General features: G+C 34.1%; 1 long non-coding RNA gene across 1 annotated transcript in view; it reads right to left on the reverse strand.

Annotated features, from left to right (window-relative positions):
- LOC111634520 overlaps positions 1-24184 on the reverse strand; it is a 44986-nt gene extending 20802 nt beyond the window's left edge. The window contains exon 1 of the long non-coding RNA XR_002758235.1: positions 24143-24184. This is a non-coding gene — a long non-coding RNA (uncharacterized LOC111634520). The remainder of the gene's footprint in view (positions 1-24142) is intronic.
- Positions 24185-24650: the final 466 nt, after the last annotated feature.

Consider the following 24650-nt stretch of genomic DNA (forward strand, 5'->3'; position numbering starts at 1 on the left):
AAATTATCGAAGAGGGGCGAAGGAAAAAAGAAGAAGAAGAAGAATGAAGATAATTTAATTAAGATATCTAAGTTTAGGGGGGAAATATATAGTAAAAAAAACAGGAACAGGATTTAGAAAGGGAGATTCTTTTTCCTTACGTTTTTTTAAAAAAAAAATAAGAAGAGAATTTGTGGAAACGCCGTGTAGAGATATTATTATATTGCAGATTTTTGTATCCAGACATGGACTTTCACTTCCAAATGCAACAGAAAACATTTTTCTTTTCTTCTCGACTTCCATTAAATGGAGGATCCATTTGTAAGAGAGTCAAGCTAATGGATGAGCCAGATGGAATCAAACTTTCTTTCTCTGAATGGAATATGCTTTTAACTACGTTACGTTCACTAGAAAACTTTCGGGGATGAGACGTTGCTTCTGTCTTCTCCTTGTCTACAAAGTGTGCCGTCCTATCACGTGATCTATCACGCTCTTTACGCTAAAAAAAAAGAGTGTGGGGTTAGAGCTTGTCACGCGCCCTTTACTTTCTCCCCCCTCTCTTCTGCAGAGGCCAATGGCTCTTAATGTCCGCAGCCAGAACATAACGCGTGATTAACACCTGCAACGAAATTTTCAACGCCCGTTAACTGAGATGACGTAGAGCGGAACGTGACTGTTTATGCAAATTGGATTGCGCGATCGGAGCCGAATTTTGGAAATTTGTTTAAGTGACGTGTCGTAAGAGGGCCTGACATAAAGAGGAAGCGTTACGAAGACGGTGTTAAAATTTATCACGTGACTGTAGCGTCAAGTGACATTTGTATAGAGTGACGGTGCGTGAAGCAGAAAGAGGTGAAAGTAACTATAACGGTAAATTAGGCTGTAAGGTAGAACACAAGCCGAATTAATCACGTGATAAGATAAAAGGGTACAAATCACGTGATAGATTATAATAGTAAGATGCACAGACTCTACTACGCCAGGTGGATGAAAGTGTACGGCAAAGAAATGCCATCACGACACACCATTTCCTTCCAGAAAAAAAGTTAAAAAAAACACGGATCGGGTGATTGACACTTTAATAATATAGGCAATAAACGCGGCTATACTAATATTTATAGTGGAGTAGCACACAAGAGGGACTAAGCCCAGAACGGGATGCGGCACGTAAGTAGATTAAAGTATTAGGTCAATGGCGTTCTCACAACTTCACGACGCTAATCAGGAGTAATTATTAATCTCCTGTCAATCGTTGTACTTAATCTGGATGTCAAGTTAGATTATTGGACGGATTAAGGATCAAAGTGGAAGCAGTACAGATCACGTGCTACTCTCTTACCCCGCATGGTTTACGTTGCTATGGCCAACTATAACTGATACTATAGCATTTCTACTGATACGATTATCCTCCCGCGCTTCAGTTGACACAAGTAAATTTCTAACAACAGCTCGAGCAGAATAGAATAAAGACGTTTACCGATGTTCCGACGCTTTCGCAAATTTATTTTTATCCCCTTTAATGTTACGACGTTTCCTCCTTTCGCTCTATCAAGTGTTACAAAGTTTTAAGGATCTTAAAACTTTATCGTAATTGTTAAACAATATTGGCGCAAAGTCACGTGTTAACTTCAGGGGGGAGGGAAGGTTACGGATGTTTAACACGTTTCCACTTCGATTCGACGTTTCGCCTAGGAGAAAACGTTAACAATTTAAAGGATTTTGACTGTAACGCGTAACGGGCCCTTCCCTCCCGCCAAATGTTATTTATATGCATGCTTAAGGGAGTGGGCTAATGACCACGCGTTGATTTCTTCATAAAATGTGTAAGGCCTGCGTATAAATTTACACGAAATAGGCCTACTTTTTATTGATTTGTTTTTTGAAACCGTGTCCTGTTTTATAATTGTGGCGTAGTAAACACTAGTATTGTGTTTTATTCCAAAGACACATGGTAAATTTTCCATCACATTCCTTTATTAGTTGAGTTGATTTTGATGGAATTTGATGGAAACTTGCCATGTGTCTTTGGAATAAAACACAATACTAGTGTTTACTACGCCACAACTACTTTTTATTGTTAAATGTAGCCCTATAGGCAAGCCTGGAATTTACACCCTGGAATGAAAATTTTCTCGAAAATTAAGCCCTATAAAGTTATCTTTGAATATAAATATTTGTTTATTTTCGATCCGTAAGGTAATATTAAGGCCTCTTACGTTTATTATAATTAAATTACGCGTGAAAGTCTTGATGCAGAAGATGAAAAGAACCCTTTCTCCATCAATAGTAAAAATTAAAAGGACCTTTAGTTGTAGTTTCAGCACCAGGCCCTAAAGTTTACATTGCTCAGTCCCGGAATGATGATAAAGATATGTCCCTATTGATAGGGTAACAACAGATATACAAATTCCCATTCGTCATTAACTTAACCTTTAACCTTTAGAATCTACATTCGGGATTATCGCCTTAACCTATGGTTAACCTTAAGATTATATTAATTTTTGAGTCTTAACTTCAAATTTCTTTAATGGAACGATTAAAATACATGAATTAGTCGACGGGGAAGAGGATTATTTATACATGAGACCAATTTCTAGCTCCGGTTCCTGTGCACACGTCTAGGAGTTAATCTGCTCTCGTGCTCCACCTAATTGGTTATCACGCCAAGCACGTGTTGGGATTTGTAGCGGATCGGGCAATTCTCATTGATGATAAAAAAAAAAGAGAAGTTAAGCTACTCAATTTGCTAGCTCACCCCCCCTGGAAACATAAGGTTAGCCAATTTTTTGGTTTCGGTAGGCCTAAATGACTCACTTCAAGTCTAATCCGCGCTGCAGATTTATCCGGATTGATGTGGAAAATAACATACACTACCTCGAAAAGTTTATAATTTATGAATTTTTAATATTTTAGGCAATTAAATGTCCCAAATAGAATAAATATGGCGCATTTTGATGTTACCAATTAAGCTTCGTAAGGTTCTCAACAGATGGCAGTAAAGTATAAACGATTTAAAATTTCAAAATTCGTCGAGAGTACGACAGAAATTTGGGCGGAAAATATGTAGAATTTATAAATAAATTATAAAAATTGTATAAAATACAATAAAACACGTTATAATTTCTCGAATTTTACAGTTTTTTCCTTAAAAAAATCGCTTAATTTTTTAAATAATTAAGCACAAAGTATAGCGCATTTTTCGCCCAAATTGGAGACAAAGCAAATGAGTTATTGATGGAAAAAATAAAAAATAAAAAAATAAAGTATTATTCATCAATAACCGAGTCGGCAGATAACAATCTATCAATTGCATGTAATTATATAAGTCGGAACACAAGAGCGCGAAAGAACAGTGTTTAATTAAAACTTATTCATCTTACAACATAGAAGTCAATGAAGAAAGGGAGAACGAAGAAGAAAAAAAAAACAATGTCTCTGGTAGAGAATTACGTGGGAAAGATCAAAGGTCATAGCACGTCGGAACGCCACTTGCGATGAGATACTAGGAAAAAAAATACTCAGGTGTGTCTAACAATGACACAGAGATATGCAAAAGATATCATTCCGAATAGGCCCCAAAATATAATGTTCACCCCTCTAAACACGCTGTGATTTATCAGTTGTGTACCTCTCTGGCACGCTCTCGTCGGTGTATCTCTTTATAGAAATTAAGTAAAAATTAATTTAGAATACGTCTCGATTGGATGATGATCATACATTTAAGACGTGCCCTACGCGCTTGGTGTTTAATGTTTAAGTGGTAGGACTTAAAAGTACCTTCAGAATTTTCACTTGAATCTTCATCTTTTGAAGCGCCAATTAAATAAAAATTTATTAAAACATATGTAATTTGTGTTGGAAATAGTAATTCCCAGTGTAATTTTTTTCATTTTTCACTTGTTTTTTTACTGTTTTAAGTATAGATATATTCGAATTTGAACCCGCAAGATGTCAAAAATAATTGTGGAAACCATAGATTGTGCAGTGAAGCGCATGTTAACAAGGGGGTGAATTGGGATCCGGGCCTCACTCTTCTCTGAAAGTCATAAAAACGAGAATAAAACAAATAAAAATGAATAATTTTACGAAAATAAACTTCAATTACTGCATAAAAGACGAAGTTTTGAGAGTTTCGGAGCCATATTACCCCGTATCTGTCCGGTGTTTAGCCAAGTTAAAGTATATTGTGCCAACACATATTGGCCATTTTACCCTGGCGGCATCTTTTCCTCACTCTCATGCAAGCTAAATATTAATATCAGTGTATTAATTTACCAGTAGCCTAATATTTTATCACATTATCTATATTTACAATTAAATCTATGGGGTGTCTTTAAAAAAAATTAAAAAATGAATACTTTTTAAATAGGCCGCACTTAAAAATAAGATCATTAAATATGTAGGCGGCGAACTCATTGGTTAAATGGCAACATTCGTGTTTGCAATATCAGATACGCAGTCCTATATATTCTATATTTTTTTTCTTAATAAAGATCTAGAGCGGTTAAGTTAGAAGAAGAAAGTAATTGGCGAGTGTTGAATATTAAAGCGGCTTTTTTTTTATTTAAAAAAAAAAGAAGTTGTGTCTCTTCTCCATTATTACACACACAAAGCACGTTTGGTATTTTAGAAAGTCGAGCTACTGTCGCTCGTCAAGAGCCTGTTTCTTCTTATTTCCCACGAATGTTACTTGATTTTCTAGTCACGTACCCATTGTTTTCGGCCTAGCGCGAAAAAATGACGGGAGACCACGGAAGATAGGACCAACTCTCACTGTCTCGTACGGGCGACGTTTGCCTACTAGGGTGACAGTTCTCGCCACCTTTCCCATTCTTCTCTTGACCCTACGACCTCCGGCTTTTTTTGAATATTTTTTTTTATAAGAATCTTCTCCTTTTTTACTTTCTCTAAAAATATTTTTTGCAATTAAAACAGTGTTTTACTTTAAATATATATATATATATATATATGTATATTTTTATCTCTTATCTGAAGGCATCAATGCTAACACAATGGCCGACATGTCACCTTAAATTGGGTGATTACACGTGATTTAATAGAGAAATCGTTTTGATTTACTTTCTTACCGATTAATTTATTAAATTGATAAAATATTTTAGGATTAAAACTGATTAAATATAAGACAATCTTACTGGCAAGAGACATTTTGGCCCTTTCGCATTCTTGTGTTAACCGCGCATGGAGTAACCGAATCTGTACAACGTCCGTAGCTAATGTTAAGAATCGTTGTCTGCCATGACTAGCGATGAAATACTATGTCTTTAGTGTTACTATGTCCGACTGGCTGTTGGTCCCTCTCACTGGGTGGTCCATCACCCACGCACACAAAACAACGACATGTAACTTAACAGTTTATCTTCATTTGATACCTTCTCCGACTTGACGTCATCAGTCATTCTTTTCTATAACGTTTCACGCTTGTCATTATGCCTTTACCGAAAATGTCGGGTGTAAATTTGCCATCGCACATCTTCCCCGAATTATTCGGGAAATTCGGATAGATTCCTCGTGGAATTTTAGCGCCGGACACTTTAACTAAGCGTATGTAAAACCGAATTGTAGGCCTCTAAGATAAGCAGCTGGTTGGTCGGGTTGATAGATCGACCCACTTAGACCCGCCCCTTATTTAGGTTAAATTTTCTTCATGATTGATTACGACAAAAATCTACTAATTAGTCTAAATTACGACCGATTTTCGGATGGCCAAAATTAGGTCTTTCTCTTGTTTTAAGTAAGACTTTTTTTATTTTTTTCAGGGGAAGAAACTCGAATTACTTTTAGTCATATTGTTTTAAGACCCATAAGGGAACGTTCCAATAATTCCGTCACGGAAGGAGCTAACCGAAATGCTAGTGTAAGATGGCCTTCGAGACGGAAAAAAGTCCTTAAACGTCTCGGAACAGACAGTTCACATTCCAACACGAAGATAACGAGGTACATCTCTTACTCATATTACTACACCCATACCGGACTTTTGCGTGAAGGGGGGGTTTGCGCAGCTTCAAACTGGTAGAAGGACCTCATTTAACGATACATTAAGCCGGAGGTATGTCGGTACACTTTCTAGCCTAAGCCTATCTTACCAACGAATCGAACTTTGGCATGTGGGCCTAGGCCTTCCTTACTATAAAGGGCATTCCTGCCGGCTTAAGTTTAACGTTCCGCTTTTTAATGAATTTAATTTTTTTTTTATTTTTTACCCACGTCGAAAGGCATACAGCGGACTTTAAATTTTAAAATATTTCTCACAATTTTCTATTTTAACGAGGCATGGTCTTAGCGAGTGTGTTCAATTTTCTACGTTCGAAATGGCTGAAGAACATAAATATTTTTTAATTTTTATTATTTTTATAAATTGAATAATAATTAATAATATATTTTTAAGTCTATAACTTATCCTAGTTAAAGTGTTTCCCCTGCAATAAACACTTCTCCTTCTTCCATCTTAGTATAGCGTGAAAACATCATTCAAACTCGGTTTTCTAATCTTATCTCGGAACATAACGAGCCTTCTTAATTGCTGTTTGTGAGCAACTAATTGGCTCAGACTCTTCTTGGCTCTTGGAATCAAACTGGGATACAATAATACGTTGTTCTTACAACGATCCTTACTCTATTTCCACGCCAAACTTCTAGATAAACATCACTAGAAATGCACGCGATACGCATCTCCTCCCCCCCTTGGGGAGCATTTAAAAACTACACTCGAAATTCTCTCGAACAATTTAAGACGATGAGTGATTTAATGACGTCAGATTCCTTTTATTCCGTCCCTTAAAAACTTTTATTAATTTCCACGTTTTTAAATATAAACCAAAGTGTTTTTATATATATACCAAACTGGAAGAGGAAAGAAAAAAAAGAGGGAAAGAATTTTTATTCTTTAGACTAGAGGAAAAACGGAATCTTATCGATTTCCTCAGGAAGGAAATAGGAAAGAGAGAGAATAAGAAAGAAAAAAAGAAAGAAAGAAAAAATCGTTCGACGTTCCCACTGGAAAAAAGTAAGTCCACACAACATAGACCATTAGTGATAATTGAATGGGGGACGTCTTAGTAGAAAGTCCGAACAGCCAATACCGTTGTTCTCTAGGACAGCGATCGCAGAAGAGAAGGAAAGACAGAAAGAGAAAGCACAGCATCTCACCCTATAATGATCTGCCCCAGGATAAAGTTACTGCAGACCCTTACAGAACGCTAACAAACGGACATTTTCTACCCCCGGAAACTGGTCGTCTTTGGTATGTTATATCGATTGAGCTTTAACAAGCAAGTCGGACGGATTGTTACAGGCTTCACGACACTCACATCTTGCGGTAGTGGGGGGAGGGCAAGGGGGTATGTAACGTCGCCCTGCCTTTCTCGGAAGATTCTTGTCTTCCTTTCTCCGTCTTGACCTAAACGATTCGGTGGCAAGTCTTCTTTTCTTTTGTAACAGGTTAAAAAATGGTTAAAAGCAACCAGAAAAAAGATTTTTTAAAATATTTCCACTGCGTGTTTTGCCTGTAAAATTTAATATCTCGATACGTTTTTAAATTTTGCCACCCACACGTTTCATTGGATAATTTTAAATAACGTCATTTTTATTTGTTTAAATTTAAATTTTTAAAACCGACGCGTTTGATTGGTCGATTTTAAATTTGAAATTGAAGAATACATGCGCAGTTAAACGGAATTGAAAATTTTAAATTGAAAATATATTTGAGTGAGGCGTTTTACGAAATTTAAATTTTTGAAATGCACACGTTTGATTGGCTAAATTGAAAATCGGTTAGAAACGAATGCATTTGATTGGTTAAATAAAAAAAGGATGAAATTACATCATTACTTGTTTTAATTTCCCGTAACAGAAGGCTTATTTCTGATTTAAAAAAGTTCTAAAACGTAAACAGATGTTTCTTGAATAAGAAGTAATAGGCACATAATATATAAGTTGTCCGCTAATGATTTAGTCGTTTAAGACTCCTATTACAAACCCGAAACCAGATAAGAGAACATATGGACGATTTATTGTAGTCCATCAAATACATTTGGGACTCAAAGAAGTCGCAGGGTGCTCCAGGTATCGTATTCCATACAAATCGATGTGAAGTCAGTAATACCTTATTAATGGTTACACTATCAACCGGACCTTAGTGGCACTCATTAAACCTTACCCTACCTGCGTCCCTATTTATAATTAACCGACTCGGGGACCTCTAGCGGCTGAAACACGATCTGGATCTCCTATTGAGCGACCATATGTCGCCTGAGGACTACCGGCTTCTTTGCCTGACAATGGAAAGAGCGTCCACGTGACTACAATATGGGAGAACGTGCTGTTAGTAAAAGGCGATAGTTCCGTTCGGCTAATGGTCGCTTCCGACTATTGTTGCTTTGTGGTTGGGCTACAATGATTGGGTGTGCAAAGCATATGGCGCTCACCTAACTGGGATTGCTATCGGAAGTGATCGATCATTCGGCTTACTTCCTACGTTAATCTGGTCTCGGGAGTCTTTCGTTATTGGCCGTATGTGTGTTTATCGTTTGACCTTGTCAGTCAATCGTAAACGGAAGTTTTAATCCCATCGACAGAATTCATAAACGCAGGTGGAATCGTATCGAACACAATAGGATAGTTGACACTTGATCAATATTGTGTACATCGGACCGGTGCTAAATTCAAGTTTGCCGCTTGATTAATGATGCGTTTGATAGTTTTTTATTACGTTGTACGATTTTTCCAATCGGTCTTTACCCATTTACATACGTACAGTACATAACACGAAGAGTGAGTATTCCATTTGAGAGAATACTAGACCCTTGCACCGATTGATAGAAATTCCTGTTTTCAAACTTAAAATAAAACGCTATTGTGTATTAGCCGGAAAATAATTTACATTTTTGTTTCCCAAAATTCGTGAGACACGCAACCATAGTCGTTGTCTTGTCATGAATAAGGGGTAGTTACCGCACATAACACCCAGGAGTCAGAGAGGCACCAGAAGTAGGAATTTATAGTCTCTAGTGCCACCGCTAGGGGCCGCTAAATCAGTCGGCTGTCACGTGGCTACAAGTCGTTACATGGCGTCTGGCGGAGCCCTTGGCTGAGATACAAAAAGGCATTTGCCACCGAATGCCCGATTACCGCCAGGGTAGCCTTCGCTTATTCACCATAAAAATTCACTTTTATGGCTCTAAATACGTCATTTTTCCCACGCATAAACAGTAAGAAACCGTGTTAAAGAAAAACAATCCCTTGCAAAAATACAATACAGCAAGGTGTAGATTATTGAATTAAGGATCCAAACACGTATCGATCAAGCATGAAAATGTCTTAATATCTTGTCGTTCTCTGTCTCTCTTTCAATGTCTCCGTCCGCCTTATGTATATTCATTTGTAACTCTAGTCCAAACATCAAGAGGCTCCCACCCTTAGGGGGCCTCTGCACAATTACTTACAACCCGGTACTGGTTTTAAATCAACTTCTTACATTTAATCAGATAAACAACATCAAAAAATTCCTTTGCATATCTCTTATGGGTGAAGCAGAGATAGTAGTAGAACTTTCGGGTTTTATCGTCGTCCATTTATATATATAGGCCTATATATATATATATTCATGGTGTCTCGTCTAGAAGACATCTTGCTGCCCTCAAAAAAGTATACATCAGATAATTTCGGCGTGCTTAAACTTTATCATTATCAATAAACGTTTCGGGTCCCCCCGTGTATTAATTTAGTAGCAGATGAGGTAGAAGATAACGGGTTGGTAATCACATCCCTTGCTCAATTTGCAGATCTAAATGTAGATTCGTCTCACTAAGTGACAATTAATAGACTTGTCTATGGATAATTTAACGAACATTCCCAAAGATGTGTATCTTAATTTTAATTAATTATCGCAGATTGTGATGAATTTGTCGGCAAATGGCATGAATATAGTAGCAATTCCGAGCGTTTTACTCGTTGTACTTTCAATTATTCTTTAAATATTTCTTGTATTTTGAATAATTATCTTTAAATATTTCTCATATTTTAAAGAAAGTTGCCCTTTTTTTAGTGTTTTTTTTTTTCCTTCCTGAATCTGCTTTTAATAATTCAACAGATTCAATTTTTATCCTGGGGCTATTGATGAAGAGCTGTTGGAGAATATATAATTTCTTCAATAATTACTTTCTTTGAATTGATTTTCATAATAATTATCATAAATAAACTATACTTGGAAGAAAATAAAAGAAAATTTACAATGATAATGAATATAATTCAACGTCTAAACTAAAATCTAAGTCGCTGTTTCGAGGAGGGAACCATGAATCCTTCTTGAAAATTGATCTAATTAAAGTTCCACGAGACGGGATCAATTCTTCTTCGATATCTTTTGTCAGATAACACAAAATAAAAGAAAATACATCCTAATCTAAGATATTTACGTGCCAGACGGATATAAATGCAGCTCTATTGAGTTAAAAGGATGGGAGAAAGAAGAAGAAGAAGAAAAAGAAAAACCATTTGGTCAAAGGATTATATATGGTTATTATACTTGCCAATCACTTGCTACATCAAGCATGTCATGACTTGACTTTTAAATCCGTTTTTGATTGGTCAATTTCTAGAAGAAACCATCTATTGATCTGACATAACAGGATCCAATAAAGATTAGACAGAATCTAAAGAGCATTTAGATCTTTAGAGAGGTTACAGGTGGACCCGGTCCACATACGTTGAATGCCAAACAGATCAATGGGTGCATTCTGTAGAAGAATCTAATTTTTGAAATCTCTTATGCTTTTTAAAACCATTTTAATAGCGATAGGAACCAGTAAATTTGATAAATTTCATAATGTTTTTATTAATGGGAGAGTGGAAACAAGAATTGGAGGGCCTTCAGAGGAGCTCCAATTATGAAATCAGACTTTAATTCTTAGAAGAGACCTTATTAATTTAGTTTAGTAGGAGGAGATTCGAGGGCCTACAGTTCAGATCAGAGGACTTATAACACTTGTACAAGGACCTGAATATTAACACTATCATTTATAAATTAATACAGTTGAACTTGTATACCCCAAAGGATAGATTTAAAGCTTATCTTTAAGCTTTTTTATTTCAACATTAATTTTACTGTTTTTTAATCTTAATCCACGATCTCAGATGATTGTGGGATTGTGAAAAACCTTCCCGCAAATAGCGATTACAAATTCAATTCTACTGGGCGATTTTTTTACTGTTTTTAAGTTCACACGACACGTCATTCATACGAATGAGGAATGACAGTGGCTATTCAAGACTCCTTTTTTTTCCCCTTCTTCTTCTCTCTTCTCTCTGTGTTAAGATAAAGATCACAGAAGAACCGGTTCAATCATCCATTTCCTTCTTAAAAAGAAGGGGGGATCGAATATCATTTACTATTGATAGTCTATAGACATATGAAACATGAGAATGACTTCATTTGAGTGTGCGAGTTATATATTCAGACAAGTGAAACAACACGTGCTTAAACTCGACCCCCCGTAATTTTTCGTCCCCGTTATCGTGACACCGTCTATTTTCCGCGCATTTTCTCAGGCGACGAACCATTACTAATCTGCAAAGTAGTCACCCACTTTAAATGGGTTTTTGCCACTATTATTTTCTAATTGGAACAATATATAACTGCAGAATGTACTCTATAAAGACTTTAAAACACGGGGAGGGAAAAAAATATATTTATATATTATGCTTCGGGATACAGAGGCATCCTTCTTTCTCAGGGATGCTTCATTGCACAACACTGGCAGAGAAGACCTGGTTTCCCCTTTTTTTTCCTTCTGTTTCCTTTCCTTTTTTCCATTGTCACAAGTGGTAAAGATTATTTGTATATCCTTTTGTAATAAATAAACAAGAGAAAATATTCAAAAGTCCAAATGAATCTTTCATAAAATAATTTATTACTATTATTTTATTATTGTGATTATAGTGTCACACTAAATCTTATATAACAGGAAGTTGGGGGGTGGGGAAAGAATTGCACCTGCTCGAATCACACAGGTGCATTCTACACACTTTTCATACTACGTCAGTAATTTATATGGCATGAAATATTTTATACACAGTATATTTACATGAAAATCCGTAGAGTTGTGTTACATTCCCATAGTGTAAAGTCTTGTAAGTCAATCGTAGTAATTTACACCCTGTTTAAATCATATACAAGGTAGCCCAAAAATCAGTTAACCAAAAAATAAATTGGCGCTTTATTCAAGTTCTCGATGTTGTTGGAAAGTGTAAACAGGGCATATAAAAGAAAACGCAGTTAACTGATTTTTAGTCCACCCTGTACACAAAAATTCTTAATTTTAATAGAATATTTCGTGTTTTATACCACTTATACAATTACTATTGAATTTACAGAGAATACTATTGTTATTCTCTGTGCATACAAATATTCTATACTGTCCTATGTATATCCTTGATATTAAATTCTCTAATTATATCTTGTACGTGAAATTACTTGAAGAAACACGTGAGAAATTCTATATTTTATCTCTCTAAACAACAGCGATTAATCTATGTGAAAAATAAATTAATTAAACTACATTTTACATCTCTTCTAGAACGTATATTACTCGCAATGTCTCATATTCTTATCTAAAATCAAATCATCTTTCATAATAGCCTATATATTATAAGGAATTAAGAATAAAATCCCTTATATGTGACATTCTTTTCATACAAATCCGAAGGACTTTCGGATCACTATTGTAAATGAAGACATTTTTAAGTGTTAAAAAAAATCGATCTCATATTTATAGGGAGCCAGATCGAACCTCAGATAAGGGTTTTCAATATCAAAAAACTCGTGTTACGTTACCACATTATTGTTTCAGCCGTTTATTCAGGTGTGAATGGGCTAGAGTTGTAGAACAATCATCCCGCCCTTTCAGTCACAGCAGACGTATGCTCGTCTCCACAGGACATCCCGTCGGTCCTGCATTTCCCACGGTTACAAACTTCGCTTCTCCCTCTACCATCACGTCTCGCAGATTCACTCGATATAACGCCGATTACGTCACACTTGCGTGGAAGGAAAAACAGCGCGACAAAATGATTTATAAGTTAAATTTTATAAATCCTAACATAAATATTTAATTACTCTTAATAACGATTGTAAACTTAGATAAAACTTTAAAAAAAAAGAAAAAACTTTCTCATACACAGACCCCGATAGAGCGACGGGGGGTGTAGCAGCGACACCTCGAGTCACGTGCCACGTTTCCGGTTGCTCGGCAACGTACTACAGTTGTTTACTGACGTCACGATTTTTGAATTCGAAAAAAACGGTCGAATATATTTTTAATTCTCGTTACTTATTAATTCTTTCTTTCTTTTTTTTTTATTGTATATAAATGCCGATTGTGATTATAAGTTACGTTAGCATTGTAGCGTATCTGGCTCACGTAGCAGACGAGAATTAAGGCCCGACTTTTACTATTGTTTTCGTAGTATAGTGTATCGGTCATTCCACTTTCTTTTCGTCGCATAACCCTCCCTAACATTGCGCTTCTTGACATAAGAAATGCACGCAACAAGCGTTCCGTTTCGTTGCCCAATCCCCCTCTTTTGATGCATGGCTGATTTCAGGGATCGCGAAAGGGCGTATGTCTTCAAAGACGAGATATGTACATACCAGAGGTCAAGGTTCGATAGGTCAAGTTTCTCTTTCGATTATTCTACGTTTCTACCAACCAAATCGTCGTTTCTATCGTGTGAACCCCTCCTGGTTGCTTCAGGTAGACGCAAAGGAACTGACGCAACGCGTTCGCTACGGGAGTTGCATTTCTACGAAATGAAATTACCACCCACCGATCTGTTTTTCGAGAAACTTGTGAAACGTGGGATCTTTCGCAGGAAGCCGCCATCTTTCTTTCTTTCTTTTTTCTTTTTTTGAATATATAACGAAACCCGTCATTGGTCGGTCTCGAAAACGATTCGTATCTATACCAGAGACCCCACACAAACGATAAATTTGCCTAGGGTAACAATTAACAGCGTTAAATATCTAGCAAATCAGTATTACTACAAAAGGAGGGCCCCCGGGGCGACCTACCTCACACGTATATATAGTAAAGAGGCCCAAAATTAGGAACAAAAACATTGCAAAAATCAAGGCCGCTAGCTTACTAGTTCTTTCTCTTTCCCCTTCTTATTATATTTTTTTTATTTTAATGAATAAAGAATGAAGAATATGAGTCACTAATTTAGTGTAGAAATCTTTCTTTCCGGCTATTGTGTTATTTTTCTATAAATATATATATATAAGTTTATATTTTGTAGGTAAAGTAGGAGTAGGAATTTGTATGATGGAAGCATTCCCACGTCCCTACCACGCGTTTAGTTCTATATATACGCGTATATAAAGAAAAAATAAATAAAAAAAAATACATATTCTCACCAAAAAACTGCACTCCAAAGACACCCAACTCGTTTGATTGTCATTATACTTTTTAAACCAAAGAGTTTGTCTATAATAACACTCCACATTATTGTAATTATCCACTTTATTGTACGCCAAACAGATGAAGGATTACTTAAGGTCAAATGACTATCCGGAGGTGAATTTTAAAGAGGGTATTTGAACTGTTGTAGCCACCTGATGAATCCCCCCTTGCGTTGCTACCGTGTAGAAGCCCCGAGCTTTCACACCCCTCCTTGTAAGGGGGGTTTAATTTATTTTGTTAATCAGTATCGCATGATTTTATTTTTTTACCCTTCTTACTGCTCTTCCCTACGTTTTTCGTGTCGTTTTATGCACTTTTTAATTCGAAATTTGTTGGAAAATAGGGAATTAGGGAATAATTCTCATTAATTGTGACGTAGATTAACTGTATGAGTCTTAGAAAGGCACACGTTTTTATGAAAAAACACCCATGCAAAATTCGATTTTTCCAACTATTTTGCGAGATTTATTTTACCTTCCGAGTTTAGTTTATGTTAAACTCTTGCAATATGATTTTAATTAATAATAAAATTTGATAATTTTCAAGGATAATTTAAGGGTATTAGTATGGGAAATCCTCTGAAAACTTCTTTTGGTGGAGGGAAACATCCCAAGACTGGAATTTTTCATCTAGTTCTTGTGTTTGCTGCATGATTTACGTCCAAAGTTCCGGTTTATACGAAGCTCTTTAACTTCTGTTTAATTTATAATTAAATTTAATTAATTTATAACAATTTTAAACACTTTAATCACGAGAAAAATTGATTTTTTAAGCAGGAAAACCTTGGAAAATTCGAAATATTCGAGTAGTTTGCTGTGTTTGTTGGTATGATTTACGTCCCAAGTTGGGGGTTACATGAAACTCTTGCAATATAATCTTATAGTTTATCAGGAGGCTGTAAACGATAGTAAACAAAGGAGAAATTTATTTTTGTTACCGTAACCCGATACGAGTTTCGACTAATTGGCCAAAGCCGAAAATATTAAATTACCCGTTCTTTATTCTTTGCTATCGTAACTCAAATATACTTTTCTAACATAAAAATCTCTGGAGTTAATTTATTAAAATGAATATAATTTGTATCGTTAGCCTCAAAGGTCAACTTATATATCACAGATCGTGATCTTTAATTCACCTTAATATAACACTCTACGAAATTTGCTTTAATGCTGTTACAATAACTTCACCCGTAAGTTCAAAGGTCATTCTCATCTATGAATAACCTTTGAACTAACTAGGATCAACTGTTCCGGATCATCACTGTGCATTGGTAAAATACGTCACCCGGCGCCTTTCGCTTCTAGACGAGCTGCGGGTCAAAGTTCAAACATTCTTCTTTCGGTAGGGATCAAAATGAAGGATTAATCTGTCCCGTGTTCGAGACCAAAGATATATATAGGCCTATATGTAGTACTATATATATATATATTTATAGTGGGTTTTATGTGGTATATATGAAAAAAAGGGTCGCACCTTTTGATGTGAATCATCCTCGGTAGGTCACTCATTAACCTGTCAGTGAATCGCAACAAGTGGCGATGAACTTTGACCTGACAGGAGCGACCCATTTCGTGTTACCTATCGTCACGCTGAGTCAATGAAAATTGCAACGTTTTGGAAAGTAATGAATGACGAGGTCGTGGTTCCCCACTTAATCCTTCGACGTCACGTCCAAAGCTTGACCTATGACCTTTACTCGAACAACAAAAACAAAGAGAAGATAACTTTCATCCGACGCCTTTCTGATCGATTAAACTACTTTAAATTCGATATATATTTTTTTATTCCTATTTTAAAAAAATGTAGGAAATTATAATATTTTTACGGTTTTATGGTTATAAAACACTTTAAAAAATCCTTCCCACACTCTTATATCTCTAAGTTAACCTTGACAAAACGTTGCTATTAGGCGGTACGTGATGCGTATCGGGATTCTCAACATGTCAACACCTGGATCAATGTGGTACTACCTGAGCAGGAGGAGGGTCATGAGGATCGACTATAGGTCATCAGCCGTTCAATGAAGATAAAAACAAAACTACACAAGTTCAAAGCACGAGCTTTATCTTCCTGCCTCTCCCGCCAAACTGCATCATCATCTAAACTAAACGTTTGGTCGTCTTTCGAGAAAATTTTCTTTTCGGGTAGAAATATTAGCGTTTTTTACTAGGCAATACATTAAAAATAGATAAATTTATATATACTCGAGGACCCCTTTGATGAATTCGGAAGAGAACAACCGGTTTAATAGCTGGACTACCTTGTAACGCCTGGGGTTATAACAGAAAACATATTATAACCCGAGGCTAAGGAAAGTTTGCGTGTAACTTTAACATTATCCCAAAGAAGAAGAGTTGATAGACAAGAGGTCATTCATTCATAATACAAACATTTCAGTTAAAATAAAAATCTTTCTCATCTTTCTTCAAAAATCTTTCACTAATGAAGACGGTTTGACACGAGAAAATACGCTTGACTTATGCATTAGAAACGTTATTATTTTTACAAATTTATACAAAATAACCTTTGAAATTGTAAAAAAAAAATTAATTTCTTTACTTTATAAAGTATTAAAATATAAATTTTCGGTGAATAAATATTAAAATACGTGGATAAATCCATCCAATTTCCGATCTTCTATTCCTTGCGACAAGACTTGAAACTGGGAAGAATTTCTTGAATTTAAACAATTTAATTACTGGCTTGAATATATTTTATACTTTTAAACATCATTTAAATCGAATTTTTTAATGTATTCTGTACTAAAAATTCCTTAACCCTCCCAACTAACAATGCACTTTATGCATACAGAATCTCATCTCCATCCTCCAAGATGCTTGTTTAATAATTTTTGAATTATGAGTGGGTGGATTTCGAATGAAAAATAGGACTTTGTAGTGTTTTATTGTGCTTTATAACTGTCAAAACAAATTGTTTTTGACCAGGATTTAACCCAGTGACAATTACTTTTGTTGTGAAGCAATTTGTCTCTATCGCATCTGCATGGAGTAGAGTTGTAGATCATGGAGTATATCGTTCAACTCGCTTAGTTTCGGGTCAAATGATATAAATGGAGTAGGACTTAAACCCCGTAAGGATAATTTATTATTATCAAAGTGCATTAGTTAACACGTGCTCGGTCCAAAGTTACCTTCAAAGTTTCATTTTCCAGCAAGTCTCAGGTTATCCATGATTTAAATAATTTTTAAAAAAAATATATACAACTCTAGAAGCTTAAAAATACAATTATTCTATATTTAGGTGAAGAATTTTGATCATAAATATGTATTTTTAATCGAGAAATGGAGAATTTCTTGAGAATTCTTAGAATACCCTTCCTGTTTAAGAAGAATTAGGGACGTAAATATATAGGGTATAAGCGTATCCCTGTATAAATAATTGTAGTAGAGGAAGCTATTTAGACCTTCTAATTCGATTCAAATTACTACAAGTGAGATAGCATCGCCATTTTTGTGCCAAAGTCAACACTGGTCCTTTTTCAAATGTCTTATTTTTATCGCAAACGGAGAATCGTTACAAATTACAATTATCTACGCTGTTCTCTTCAGATAAAAGTTATTTTGTGTTCTAGCATAAAAGTAACATTGTGTGTATGATGTATAGCCCGAAATTTTCGATCATAATTTATCGACCGTGCCATTTTTCGTACTTTAAAGTCATTTTTAGATGTGCTTTAACGGCCCTGTATACTTTATTTTCTACGTTTCTACCACTTAAATATAAATTCCAGACTTAAATTTGTATGTAAAATTACAGAATCTGAGCCGTATAATGGTTAGAAAGAACAGGAAAAAGAGTAAAAGTTCTTGCTCCTCAAGCATCTTGGCCAGCGATGCTTAACTGGATGATGTCAGAACACTGTATATCGATTATTATTAATATTATAACTCAAAAATATAAATTCTAGACTTAAATCTACATCTAAACTTACCCATTTTGAGCTGTATAATGTAAAATAAAGAGCAGAAAAACGAATAAAAATTACATCTTGAGCTTCACTTAAATACTGCAAATCCTTTATTTTTAAATATTGCCACCTTTAAATATAAATTCCACACTTAAACCACGTCTAAACTCACCTAATTTGAGCAGTATAAAGGAAGAAGTAACAGAAAGTATAAGAGTAAACCTTGGATCTTCTTCCTCACGTATCTAGGCCAATGTTACTTAACTAAATAAATCTTTCTTTTTTAGAAGCACATAAATAGATTTTATATACAATTTAAATTGTTTAAACAAATCAAGAAAGTATTAATTTTATATTTAACGCAATTCTTCGTTAAATTGTTAAAAAAATATATATTTTTCCATCGATATTTATTCACCTGGAAGAGCTAGAAAAATGCATCTGCGTTACATGTCAGAGGCAGATGTTTCCTTTTCTTTTTTTTCTCTCTTTTCCTCTTAGAGCTTTCCTATTTTTTGGGACATTATAGAAGCTCAAAGTCCCACTTGTTATCTGGGTCTCACTAATTTATAGCTGTTGTATTTTTAAGAAGAATTCTCTCCCTTTTTTTTTTACTTCTTCTTGACTTTCCTAATACAGATTCTTGAACGATCGGGAGCTCGAACGTGTTTTGGAATCTAATCCACAAAAACTTAGCCTTAAGCTAGAAAATATTAAGACAAAGGATCTACTTGTCGATTCTGGAGACACAGCGCTTAATCTGTGAAATTTAAACTTAAGTGATTTTTTTTTTCTTCTTCCTTTCTTCTTGAAACAACTTTCTCCCTTAAGTGAAACGTCAACAGTAGCATTACATTATTTTTTTTATAAAAATATCTTAAAAAGCTTTTCCAATTCTGTAAATTGCTTGGAATTTTATAAAGTTATTCTCGTATATCCGTAGAAAGATGTAGAGATTCGTCTAATAAGCGTATCCTGTATCCCTCTCCTGTATTATGGATTCCAAAACAAGGAAGAATCCCTTACTCTATCCTGAAATCTTATCTAGAAAACTGCTTTTAACTTTATAATTAGACCCTTTTCGTGGAGTTTAATTAGTAGAAAACGGTCGATATGAAAGGAAATTCTCGGGAAGTTTAAAAAAATAGTGTGCTTATGTCACAGTCTGGTGTACAAGAGCATCATTGTGAGGGGTGAAGAGACTATAGAATTCTAGATGAAATTATGAAAATTTGAGCGGTGGGAGATATTATATAAAGAACTTTGAGCTCTCTCTCCTTCTTTAGGGGGGTCACGCTGTAGTTTTAGAACCATTGGAGTGGGACAACGATTCCTATTGTGTGACTATCAAAGCGTAAGATATTCTTGTTATTCAGCTGTTAATTCAGCCAAAACTAATAGAGATACGCGGCAACCATGAATTTTATACGGTTTAAAAATATTAAAAATAATATTTTAAACGATTTTCGTTCGAAATATTATGCAAATTTTCTGTTTACACTGGCAAAAAAGCCATAGACTTACTGTTAAACGTCCAACATCTTTACACATTTCGATGGCTTCGTAGCATTGATACATACGAATATAAAAAAAAAAGCGGTGGTTCCACTTCCGTTCTATACACGAATATAGAATTTTTTTTAATAAATAAAGCTTTAAAAAACGAGTAGTTGATGACTCACGCACACATCTTTCTCATCATAATGTGAAGAATGTCTTGCACATGTTCGTAAGCAAGTTTTAACGATAAGCAAGTGCGATATGGGTCTCTCTACTGAAGAGATATTCGAAAATTCTCTGCAAAGTAAGTATATCTTTTTGATTTTTAAGATAATAAATTTAATAAAATCTCATAAAAATTCGGAAAATCTCAATTAAAGAATTATAATATAAAGAATTAAGTGTTAAAGAGGGTTACTTTCTATGTGTATATATAGCAAAATATTCGCAAATTCTTATCAGAATAAACATATTTTTTGCAAAATAAACATCTTCGAAGTTAATAAACCTCATTAAAATAAGAATAAACCTCGATAAAATTAAATAAATTAAGCATAATTCACCTATTAAAGCTTAATGCTAAAGCTTGTCTTTGTCTCTAATGAAAAACATGAGAAAATTCTGAATAAATTAAGTATTTTTCGAGTTTATATAATGATAAATTAAACAAAAAACTTGACAAAAATCTCATAAAACATCTCAATAATAATCTCATAAAAATTAAAGTGGATCTGTATTATTCCTCTCTAATGAAAAATATTTAAAAATTCTCAACAAAATAATCATATTTATTAAATTACAACTCAATAAATCAACGAAAAACTCATAAAAATATTTAAAAAACTCTCAAAAGCAACCCCATCAACAATATCTCAAGCGTAACCCACCTATAAAAATGTGTCAAAGACAGTCTCTCACCCCCCTTTAATGTGAAAAATTCTTAAACTATAAGCATGTATAAACACAACAAAACCCAGCAATAACCCCATAAAAAATTCAAGAATCGAGCATATAATCTAGTGTTAAAGAGGGTTGGTTACCTTTCACACAATACTCGAAAACTAAAGAAAATAAATCCAAATACATCTTCCCATATAAACACAACAAAAACCCCCCTAAAAAAACGAATTAAAACTAAACATAATCTATCCATAGAACAGCATCGAAGAACAGAACATTAAATAAAACAAGAAAGAAAAAAAAAACAGAAGAAGAAGACCTAGTTAAATACTCATTATACACAGACAACGATCTTAAATCTTAGCTAAAGTCATTAATATTTACTTCACTTCTACACGTGATCTTTAAAAAACATTAATTATATTCAGTCATGTTCTACCTTTACTGCTGAATATATATATATACGCACTCCAGTTTGTCTTGTGGACACTTAAAAAAAAAAAAAAAAAAAAAACTAATAATAAAAAATAAAAGGAAATCTAATTACATTTGTCATTCGTAGATACTTGATTATAGTCGTTAAATTAACTAGGGGGGAGCGAATTAAAAATTGAATCTTCATGACATTCGAATTGCATATGACAGTTAGCCAGGAAGAAAGTCTCTACTAAATACGTAATTAAATATTGATAACTTTATTAGTAATTTAACTAAGTTCTTGATTTTAATTTAATCATCCACGTGTTTTGTTTTTTTTTTCCACCCCTTCCTCTAGTTTTTTTTTTTTTCGTGATTTAAATGAGTTTCCAGCTTCAAACTGCTCGAATTTTATGAGTTTTTTTGGGCCTAAATTGGGCCCTTTTTTTCTTTTCTTTCTTTCTTTTGAGGGGTTTTGAGTTTGGGGCGCGAAATTTAATAATTATAAATGTAATTTGGGTGTTTTATCCGGTTATTTTTAGGTTTTTTTATGCTGTACCTTTAAATGGCGGCCATTTTTTTTATGTTTTTTATGTCAATGGTCGTTGTTCGAAGGTTTTACAGTATAAAAGTTATTGTCATTTTTGGAATTATTTCGGATTTTGCGTAATATTTAATTAAAATTTAAATGAAATTGTATTATTATTATTATTTTTTTAAATTTAATTTTTGAGTTTTTAGAAGTTATTCTTGTGATTTCTTTTATGTTTAATGGTTTTAAAGGCTGGCAAAATAATTTTTGAACGTTTAAACTTAGACTTTATGCAATTTTTTAAACATTTAAGCAAATTTCCGAACAACAGCTACTGATAGGAACCAAAAAGAATGGCCTTTATTAGGAAGTGGCCGTTGTTTGCAGGTTATTTCGTAGGCACTCCAAAAAAAGAAATGCTCCGAAAAAATGGCCGTCGTTGGGAGGTTCGAATATTTTATGCTATTTTTTATATTTAAAAGTCTTAAAATAATATTTTTAAGCATTTATACTTGCATAAAAAATGGATAAAAAGGCAACTGAAGTGACGATTTTACTTCAATTTTCGCACGATTTTTAAGATTATTTTTTCATTTTTTAAAGACTTAAATAGTTAGAAAATCATTTTAGGATATAATTTAAGACTTTATTTAATCATAAAACACATATTTTAACCATAAAAACATAGGAAAAATTTATAAAAATGGAGGTGAAAACTCATACACACCTACAATTAACTTTAATTATTGAATAATATGTCTTAATATCATTAAAAATTCGAAAGAATCATTGAAGTAGAAAGACAATAAATGTATTAAAATTAATGAATTAAATTTCTATGCATACATAAAAAAGAGAATTATGCAAATTCGACTTTAAATGCATTTTATAACTATTTAACATGTTAAATAAATTTAAGATAATGTTTAATAGTCATTATGCATCTTGCTTGGATGAATATAGATCGTGCTACACGCTATAAATCCGAAAAGTGCTTTTACTTTTATCTACATTCGAGAAGAACAGGGAAAAAAAACGGGGGGAAGAGGGAGAAAATGTCTCACGCAACATTATAAAATCGTCCCTACCACTCGTAAAAATCAGTAGAAAACTATTAAATTTAAACGAGTTCTATCCCTTATGTAATATTAAACAATTAATTTATATAAAAATTAATAAAATTTCTTCTAAATATCCCGTGCGAGATAAATTAAGTANGCCCAACACAGTTATCAAATGGGTATTATGAAATCCAAACAGGGTTTTATCCATTGTTTCATCTTCTTAATTAAATAGTCACGTTTTACTATAAGCGCATGCCTTATAAACGACTCGTGCAGCATTCGGGAATCAGTCATCAATGTCTGTCTATCCCTTATGTAATATTAAACAATTAATTTATATAAAAATTAATAAAATTTCTTCTAAATATCCCGTGCGAGATAAATTAAGTACACACGGACACACACACACTTAACAATTTTCTCATCCCTCCAGGCAATTTTCATTGATACTAATTGCATTTCTAGTGATAATTGCTAATCATACTTTCTCTCTTTTTTTTTTAATTATTAGAATGTTTTTTTCCTTTAATTTTAAATGCTTTATCCTAAAGGATACAGTGTAGGAGCGGTTTCTATCCTGTATCTGTCTGGTGAAGGATAAGAAAGATCAACAGGCCTGGGTGATGTTGGAATGATAGACGGGTTTAAATTATCGTTTTGTTATGCGGAATTAAAAGGGATATTGTAGTGAAAATTAATTTTGGATACTTTAAGTGAAGCTAAAACATAAAAGATGACTTTTAATGCAATTTCTTAAATTTTGGCCTGAGTTAGAGCGGTTCAAAACAGCGATCGAAAAGACTTTCTTACACAATTTTCTTAATTTTAGAAGCTTTAAAAGAGTGTAAAACATAAAAATAACAATTAAAAAAAAGTAATTTTATAGCAGTTTCTTAAATTTTCAAGCTTTTGAAGAGATTTAAAGGAGGAAACAACAGCGATCGTCGCGACGTTTTTAAGACACTTTCCTTAATTTTAGAAGCGTCAGAGCAATGTAAACAGCCGTTTATTAACTAACACAAGACTTAAATTATTTTAAAAACATAAGATATTTATCTTAAACTATAAAAATCACTCTTTAAAAGATCGAAACTTTAAAGGCTCATTATATAAAAACGAATATTCGGATCAGCGTGGAACTTTTTTATAGACGTTGCTGACAATCGATAGAATGGTCATAATTATACAAAAATCCGTAAATTTTCGTGGAAAATAGGATAAAACAACTGTAAAACGGCGATAAGTAAAGGCCATATCAATCAGCCTCTCAGAAAATTATCAAATTTCGATCTTTTATGGAGATGATCTACAATTAATAGGTTATTTATTCAAGCAAAGAGCTTACCACTTCATACAACTCCGCCCACTTCATCTCTCACTTCTCAGCTATCAATCTTGTAAAAGCGGAGGAGTTCCAGTTGATCGGCCAGCCAATCAACGGACGGTATATCACGTGATTAATGCGTCATTCCACTAAAAAGAAACCTCACACACACACACATCTTCCCCCCCTTCGGAGTACACGTATATAGATATATATATATATTACTAAAATATAAATTTATATATTTAAAAATATATAGTTTTTTTTCTTCCTCCATCCTTCTCTCTCCTCCCTTCTTCTAAGCTTCCGTACATTGACATGTACTGTTAATTGACGAAGATAGGTTAGGACCCGTGAAGTACCGCAGTTCAGGGTCTTTTAGATGTGTGCGGGAAGGAAGCTTGTCACGCATGCTTGCATTTCTTAATTGGGTCGTGGGTTTCCGCTCGCGTGCAGTGAAGAGACAGAGAAGAGAAGAAGAGAGAGAGAGAGAGAGAGAGAGAGAAAATTTGGACATTTGCTTCCCTTT

The sequence above is a fragment of the Centruroides sculpturatus genome, unplaced genomic scaffold (genome assembly GCF_000671375.1).
Source record: "Centruroides sculpturatus isolate CEXI.00-Female unplaced genomic scaffold, Cexi_2.0 scaffold967, whole genome shotgun sequence".
Lineage (NCBI taxonomy): Eukaryota > Metazoa > Arthropoda > Arachnida > Scorpiones > Buthidae > Centruroides > Centruroides sculpturatus.